Source organism: Mus musculus, chromosome 15, assembly GCF_000001635.26.
Source record: "Mus musculus strain C57BL/6J chromosome 15, GRCm38.p6 C57BL/6J".
Taxonomy (NCBI): domain Eukaryota; kingdom Metazoa; phylum Chordata; class Mammalia; order Rodentia; family Muridae; genus Mus; species Mus musculus.
The window spans coordinates 80,430,874-80,439,599 of NC_000081.6; the positions used below are offsets into that span (position 1 = coordinate 80,430,874).

The window sequence follows — 8,726 nt, forward strand, 5'->3', positions numbered from 1 at the left end:
CCATCTCTCTTCTCTGGTACGATATAGTTTAGAACACACACGTGGCTTTAGGCAGCCCCAAGATCAACACCTGACTTGTGCTCTTGGGGCACTCCCTAACCACCCTCAGCTTGATTTCTTCATAGAGCACAGAGAAAGTAGTGCCTGGATGATAAACTTATAAATGAGCCTGCTGTGTGACTGAGTTTCATTTTTGTCTGTCTGTCCCTCCATCTCCTCACTACCACTCACCCCCCACCCCCAACAACAGGGCCTGGCTTAGTCTGTTCCCCAGGGTTTTCCCAGGTTGCTGTGACAAAGTACCCCTCTCCCATACACACATTGCGTCTAGTGCCATCTCTGTTCTATGGAGGTGACGGTGGAGCTGGAGGCCGAGGCTGGATGAAGTGTGGATAGCCACAGGTGGGTGGTAGGAGGCGGCAGGGCTTTTGTGATAACCAGCTGGGTAATAGGGTGAGAAAGTCCAGCACAGCTAGCTCTGTGGGAGCTGGATTCTTTAAACCTTCTAGAGCTTTAGACAATAGGAACAATAGGACCTGCTTGGCCATGGGAGGAGTAATGCCCCCACTCAAGGGATTGCTGAGCCACTCTATTTAATGTATATGAGTACACTGTAGCTGTCCTCAAACACACCAGAAGAGGGCATCAGATCCCATTACAGATGGCTGTGAGCCACCATGTTGTTGCTGGGAATTGAACTCAGGACCTCTGGAAGAGCAGTCAGTGCTCTTAACCGCTGAGCCATCTCTCCAGCCACCAAGCCACTCTATCTAGCTCAGCTTTTTCTCTGCTGTTATTCAAATCCTCGGGGGACTCTGACTCTCCATCTCCCTCTTGGAAGCAGATACAACTTGAGGCTTTCACTGTAGGAGTCTCCACTGTTTGTAGAGAGTGGTCCTCAAGTCACCCTGACACCCAGGACAAGGTCATGGCTGTTGTGGCCTGTTGGCTGAGCTGGTGGCCAGCAGCACACGGGCACAAGAGTCACTTTGCGCTGTGGTCGGGAGGCAGCCGGCGTGCAGGAATGAAGAACGTCTCTAGGTCGTCAGCAAGCAGTCACCGTGAAATGTAATATGAAATCAGCTGTAATTGTGGAACTTGTAACGTGTCATGGGGTGATGCTGCCGTCCAGAGGAGCTTCTAGAAGCCAATGAAGAATCAAGGAGGAGAGTTAAACGCTGGAATGGGGAGCTTCAGGGCAAATGCTCCCCCCACCCCCCCTACCCCTACCCCACCCCCCACCCCCACCCCCCCACCCCCCCTACCCCCCCAGCATTCTCCGAGCTTCTGCACCAATCCAGGTATTCTGGTTTTAAGAGACTTCCTTTCTAGAAAGGAAAGCATGGGGGCTGGAGATGTAGCTCAGTGGCTAGAGTGTTTGTCTGGCATACATAAAGTCCTGGGTTTGATCCCCAGCCCTGCATCGCATAGGTGTGGTGCTCCCTGTAACCCTAGCATTTGAGAGATAGAGACAGGAGGACCAGAGATTCAGGGTCATCCTTGGCTACATGTTGAGTTTGAGGCTAGCCTGGACTTAAAGGATGATCTGAGGTCAGAAGAGGGCACTGGATCGCTTGAAACTGGAATGACAGACAGCTGTGAGCTGCCGTGTGGGTTCTGGGATGCAAACCCGAGTCTTCTGTCTGGGCAGGCTTCCTCAGGCTTAGGGTTGCAATGGTCAGCTGTTTGCTTCTACAGCCGCACCCCCTTTTGTTTACCCTCTGCTTTCCAGGTTGTTGCTACTCTTCTGCTCTCCCCATCACAGGAGACTAGAGCAGGCACATAGAAACCCATACCAGTCTTTCTAGCCTTGGCTTGAAGAATAAATCCTGCCAGGCCCGATAAAGCTGGGATTCAGAGTCTGCAAACTCTGAGTTGGAAGGGCTCCAGCGAGGAACAGCCTCATATGAGCATCATTTTTGAAGTGGGCTGCATCCTTGCCTGGCCACAGCCAGGGGTGGAAGAGTGACAGTCCACCTCCCCGCAAGCAAAGTGACCAAGCTCTGGTGCATCTGTCCCTGATGAATATCGCTCCTTGGGATGAAGGCTCTCAGGCACAGTGTGATTGATTTCTGGAGGACAGACACAAAGGCTCGCACACTGTGGAACCTGGAGACACTGCGCCTGTCAATCAATTCCAGGCATGGTATTTGGCCTGCATCCTTTTCAAAGGAGGCAGCCTGTCAGTTGGCTAGGTACCCCTCTGTGGCTTCTGAAAACTCAGGCACTGAGAAATGTTTTACCTTGTGAACTAAACAAAGCACAGATTCAACTGAGGAGCGACAGGCATAGTAGCACAGTCTAAGTAACAAGGGTGAGTCAGCGACAAATCCCAGGACCACGCAAGATATGGAGGAGATGTTAGGAAAGAAGGAGTGTTTACTGAGCATCTACTGCACCCAGCCATGTGTACACTTGATCTCATTGATCCTTACACTTAGGAGGAAATGAAGGTTTAGGAAGGGTGGGTTTAGGTTGAGGGGTAGAGACAGGAAGGGGTGGAGCCAGATATAAATCATCGATGCCTGATCCCATCTCCTCCCAGGATCCCAGCTCTGCCTGCATACAGTGAAATCCACTGTGGATCTCTGTTTCAGTTCAGGACTAGAGGGAGCCAGGTGGCTGCTTGGGACCAGGCGGACATTGATGGAAATATTGCTGACAGGTGAACAAGAGAGGCTGCACATGAGGCCTGGGGACTTCTATGGGTGGGTTTCATTTCTGTTGCTATGACAAAGCGCCCTGACATCAAAGGCAGTATATGGGGAGAAAGGCTTTATCTGACTTACAAATCAGTCAAAGCAATCGTGGTCTCTCCATCCCAGCTGTGTCCACGAGCCAACCTGATCTGGATAACCTGAACTTGAGGCTCTTCTCAGCTGTTTCTAAGTTGTAACAAGCTGTCAATCAAAAGGACGGCTCGCTGGGGTCTGGTTATCAGTGGTCCATCTCAGCACGGGAGGATTGACGTTTGCCTTGACTCTTCTTTCAAAAGTGGGCCCACAGTTACATGACTTTCATGCTGTGTATTGCTGTGGGTTTCTATCTTTTTCTCGTCTCTTCCCCAAACTAACTTACTGACCTCATCAGAGGTGGGGTGCATATCTGGTGTTTCCGTGATCCATGGCTTCAGGCATCTCCCGGGAGTCTTGGAACACATCCTCTGTGATGAGGGGACTCTGTGTCTCTTCCAAAAGACACGCTACATTCCTAATCCTAGGAGCCTTGGTGCAGGACCTCATTTGGAAATAGAGGTTCTAGAGAGGTAATGGAATGTGGTTACTTGTATGAGTCCTAGCTGACTCTTGTTTTCATGAGAAGGAAGATTTGGGGCAGAAGCTGCCTTGAGAGGCATTGGGAGAGACATGGGAAAGCCGTCCTAAGGTAGCTGGAGCCTGGGGAGAACGTGTGTGCACAGGACCAGAGGACATCGGGGCTGACCGCAGAGGCTGGGCAGACAGGAGCTGCTCTGCCCCCAGCCTCAGAGGACACCAACCCCGCACACACTTTGGTTCTGACCTTGAACTCCTTGCTTTCAGATTTGACCTTGGACTCCTTGCTTTCAGATTTGACCTTGGACTCCTTGCTTTCAGAACTTCTGATTTGGGGCCATCCAGCTCATGGTATTTTGTTGCTGAACAACAACTACAAGGGCTGTGGTGGCCTCAGTGGCCTCCCTTCTTGGAGGGATCCAGCTCTGTTTCCATGGAAATTTCAAAGCCCCCAGACCCAGCTCACCCTCCTCTGAAGGTCTACTGCTGCCTCAGGAGACACAGGTATACCCAAGGGAGGTCCCCTCCCTCTACCCTGGAGGAGCTGTGGTAAAGCTGCTGAGTATCATGTTTCCAGCCTGGTGGGCTTTGTCGCCGAGGGACAGGTTAACACTCAGTATAGATAAGACCCTCGGGTACATTGCCGGTGGCCCTGCTTTCTCTAGCCATAAAGACAGAAGAGAGGCGTACACCGCTCTCAACACTGTCCTGACACTATTTACCCTTTCTTTAAGATTCACAACCTTGGGGGCTGGTGAGATGGCTCAGTGGGTAAGAGCACCTGACTGCTCTTCTGAAGGTCCAGAGTTCAAATCCCAGCAACCACATGGTGGCTCACAACCATCCGTAACAAGATCTGATTCCCTCTTCTGGTATGTCTGAAGACAGCTACAGTGTACTTACATATAATAAATAATAAATAAATCTTAACCCCCCCCCAAAAAAAAAGATTCACAACCTTGGTCTGGGGGCAGTGGAACACACCTATAATCCCAGCATTTCGGAGGAGGCAGAGGCAGGAAGATTACTACAGGTTTAAGGCTAGTCTGGGCTACTTAAGGGGTTCCAGGGCAGACTGAACCACGTGATGAGGTCCTAGCTTAGAAACACCCACAGTTTTAAAACAACACAACTTGAATAAACTACCTAGGCACCCGCACTTAACTTCCCATGTGTTAACGCTGATGTACCAAGGCTTGTGAACGCTGTGTTCTAACACCAGTCTGTGTAAGTTGCAGCAGAGTTGCTGAAACTCTCCTTTTAATGTTGTTCCCTATGGCTCCTGTGAGCCTGTGGGTGCTCTCGCCTTTTCTAATACTGTTCTGGTAACTCCAGCCTCTGCAGAGAAGGAGCAAAGATCAACAACCCACATAAAAACACCAATTTCCATGTATTCAGCGCCATGAAGCGTGTTAATGGCTTACACAGGGCTCATCTAGGAGATTAAGAATATGGAAGTTGGTCTTAAGGGCAGAGGCTCCCCATTGAGTTTGGGCAGGAGATTGGAATCCAGATATTTCCCCCTGTACTTCCAGGAAGATGCTAGAGACCCTGGAGGCGGGAATGCTCTTGTGGGATTTGTGCCTCGCCTTTCAAACACTGCATTCCTCCCAGTGTGGTGGGGTTAGGAAGAGGACACTTTCAGAAGTTGTGTTAGCCGGCATTGTGTCACTAACAAATACCCTAGGCTTGTTGTTGTTGTTGTTGTTGTTTGTTTTTGAGGTTGTTTGGACTCTGATTCTGGAAGTTTATGTCCAAGATTAAGTGGTCCCATATCTTTGGGCCTCAAATGAAGACGAGATTTCACTGCAGGAGAAAGTGGTAGAATAAACCACCTACCATGGGAGCCAGGATGTAGCAGAGTGTGGAGAGTAAATTCCCATAATCCCTTGCGAAGGCTCCATCTCCTAAAGGCTCTCCACTGTCCAGTCAGCACCATCCTGGTGACCAAGCCTGTGACACATGGGCAAAGGGCGAGTGGGTAGGATCCTACTCATTCAAACCATAACAGGAGGTTGTTAGGTCTTCATGGGTGAGTAGTTTTACAAAGGAGACCCAGAGAGTCCTCTTGTCCTTGTAGGGATAGAAGAGTGGGACCCTTTCTCTCCAGCACACAGTCTCAGGAGGTGTTCCTATAATAAGAGAAATACATGGGAGTCCCAGGGCCCAATGATTTTGTTTGTTTTGCTTGGGTCTGATAAAGAATGGGCAGCTCCATAGAAACTGAAGAGACCTATCAAAATGGGTACCAGAATGTTCATGCTCATCGTTTTCTTGTCATTTCTGGTTGTCCCACCCAACAGAGTGAGGGTCTGATGACAAGACAGATTAAAGACTTTGTACACAATTTGATTTTCATGTGTGTGTGTGTGTGTGCATGTGTGCACGTGCAAGCGAGCGTGCATGAGTGTGAGTGGGTATTTTGCCTGTAGGTTTATGTGTGTGTGTGTGTGTGTGCATCGCTTGCATCCAGTGCCCATGGAGTCTGGAAGTGGGAGTTGGAGTCCTAGGAAGTGGATTAACAGACAGTTGTGAGCTGTCATGTGGCAGCTGGGATTGAACCCAGGTCCTCTGGAAGAGCGGCTAGTCCTCTTAACCACTGAGCCATCTCTCTAGCCCCCAGGTTGGAGACTCTCTACAGTCAGTTGCTTTGTAGAAAGGTGGGGAAGGAGACTTGCAGATCTAGCTCTCTGACATGTCCTTGGGGGGAAATGGAACTCTAGCTTCTATAATTTGCTTTGTTGGGGAGAAGTAGATGGGAGTCAGTACAGCTGAAGGTCAGGGAGAGACTCCCCCTCAGAGGCTTTCAGTGTCCTCTCTCCCAGCCTCTCAAAGAACCACACTTTGGGTTCTTTCCAGGGCCCTAACATCTCTGCTGTGCATGGATACAGTGAAGACTATTCCAGGACCAGGAGAAACATACTTTAGTTGCTTGTCAGCCACTCAGTCCATGGTCCATTGTACAGCAGCCCGAACAAGCTAAGGCACCCCCAGCGTCAGAAACCCTGGGGAGGCATTCCAGCAGACTCCACACCGCTTCCCTGAGCCAGTGACTCAGGCTCCCTGAGACTCCCATTCCCCTTCTGGCAAGCTCTCCAAAGAGCTGTGGGGAGAAGCTGGGCTGTGTTCCTGTACTTTTCCCACTGCAGAATGTGTCGCAAGTGGTATGGAGCAGGGGCCCCCGGGGACATTGTGAATTGAGCAGGGGACAGCTTCTGAGAGAAACACATCAGCACAGATAACCCGGGTGCTGAGAGCTTCCTAAAATGCTCTAAAAGGGAAACTTTGCAGTCCTGGGGGGAGGCATAGCTGTCTCCCATCTCCATAGCAGGTTAATAGCCTCGGAACCCTTCCTTCCTGAGCTGCGCGTCACTGCTGTCCCTTATGGGGACACCATGACCTATGAGGTGTCTTCCTAGTTGGAGCAGCAGCAATTCAGACAGATGTTGCTGCACTCATCAGGGGTCCCAGAAACAGCTGGGATAATGTGTTCAGTTCACAGACACTTCTGGGATGGACAACTGGTCCCCCGGGGCCACACTGGGAATATGGATGGATAGTGTCTCTGTAAGCCTCCTATCCCCCTGGATATGGTGACACAGGAGACTTTTGGCTTCATGTTTCCTGATATCCCCATGGAGACTATGTTCCTTTATGGTGCCCTCCAAGATGAGAAGGGCCTTATGTGTCTGTCATAGACCCTGTGTACCTACCCATAGAGATCCCTATTGCCCACCCTCTGCCCCTCAAGCCCTGATACCTATCTACTTGGAGCCAAACTCTCCAAAATGTCCCACCGATTCCTTCCCCAAGGGATCCCAGATGCCAGCAGAGGTAGAATGCTTGGTATTATTGACTGGCCACTCTTTTTTTTTTTTGCCTGCCTAGATGTAGGCCCTTGTGGGAATAGCTTAATCCAGGCCTCCTGCGGCCTCTTAGCCTGTGGGGCCCTGGCTTACTTTCTTCACTCTTGCCAGTTCTCTTTCTCTTTGCTGTTTGTGCTTTTTAAGCTCTGTCTTTCTTTTCCCACGTGTGCCTCCAGCTCTGTCTTTCTTTGTGTGTTGGTTGGCATGTGAGAGGAAGGGATACGGGATAAAAGACAGCTTCGGGGTTAGCGGCACCGGGCTCTCCTTGGGACTCCCATATTTGGGGGTGGGGGGTAGAGTATGGAAGGAAAGCAAAGGCCCCTTCAGCAGCGCAGAGCCGGGGAATCAATCTCTGGGGGGGGGGGGGCACGCCTAAGGGCCTCTGCTTCATATTTAAAAAAATAACTAAAGACCTACCGTCGCTTTGTGGAACTGGCTCCAAACCGTTTTCCCTTTGGTCTGTTGGCTATTTCTGGGTTGTTCCGTGTGGTTTTTCAAGAGCTTGTGACACGCTCAGGAGCAGAGACCCATCAGAGAAAGCCTTCGTTCTCCGAAGCTAGGGTGAGCCCTGCACACAGGCCCCAATTAAAATCATACTGTGTGTGTGTGGCTACATGACATTCCTGAGGCTTAATTAGGTGGAAAAGAGAGAGGTTGGGCCTGCCTCTCCATTTCCAAGCCTGCTCTTAAAGCACACACACCTCTGCCCAGGCCTCTCTAATTTGGGCCTTGATAAGAAAGGGGAAAGGGAGGTGGTGGCGGTGCCAGTGTCGTGGATACAGAAAGCTCCTTAGAATCAGGGCAGGAGGAGCCTGTGAAGGAAGATCTTGAGAATGTAGGGTGCCCACTTCAGCAGGATGGTGTGGGAGGCCCTGCCTGCCCCTCCTGCCTGCCATGCCCAATGAGAAACTTTGAGAGGCTCCACGGGAAAGCTGGCCAGGGTTCAAGATCTGGCCTTGAGTCCTGTGATTTTGTGTGGGACCCTGAATGCATCCCTCAGGTCTCTACGTCTTAGCTCTTCGAGAGGAAGCTCTGGGACACCAATCCCTTCCTGGTGGGGCTGCTGCGCAGAGCTGAAAGCGTTCAGGGCTCAGGCGAGCAGATACCATGCTGTCAGCTGTGATCACTAAAGCCAGCATGACAGAGCTCAGCCACAACCATCCGCCTCTCCCAGTCTCCAGCTTCAACAAATCTCCACTATGCTTTGCGTGTGAAATATCTTCTCTAAATTTCATGTTTCTCCTCCGCTTGTGAGTCCAATCATTGAGTGGTTAAATCGTGAAGTCTCTGACCTGGTCAATAGGTCAGTGGTCAGCCACCGACAAGATTCATAACCTGATGCCATTGTTAGGAGGCAATGAGAACTATTAGAGGTGAGGGAGGCCTCGTGGAGGCAAATAGGTCACTGGGGGCTCCTCTACCTATCATGGTATCCTGCTTCATGACGCACGGAAGCAACGGAGTGTGAAAGTGACTATGGATGGAGAGTTGTGGAACTCTGAGCCAACGCAGCCTTTCCACCTTTAAATTGTTCCCCTTAGGGACTCGTGAGAGTGTAAAACACACATGAAGACGTAATCAGTTATGG

General features: G+C 50.7%; 1 long non-coding RNA gene across 2 annotated transcripts; it reads right to left on the bottom strand.

Annotated features, from left to right (window-relative positions):
• Nucleotides 1-697: 697 nt before the first annotated feature.
• On the bottom strand, nt 698-7,730 carry Gm31369 (predicted gene, 31369). Of its 2 annotated transcripts, none has more exons than NR_155275.1 (3): nt 7,556-7,730; nt 5,112-5,225; nt 698-1,140 (listed from the first exon to the last, which is right to left on the bottom strand). It is a non-coding gene; the product is annotated as a predicted gene, 31369 (long non-coding RNA). The 2 variants fall into 2 exon arrangements; NR_155274.1 differs by having other exon boundaries at nt 5,112-5,404.
• Between the last annotated feature and the right edge of the window lie 996 nt (nt 7,731-8,726).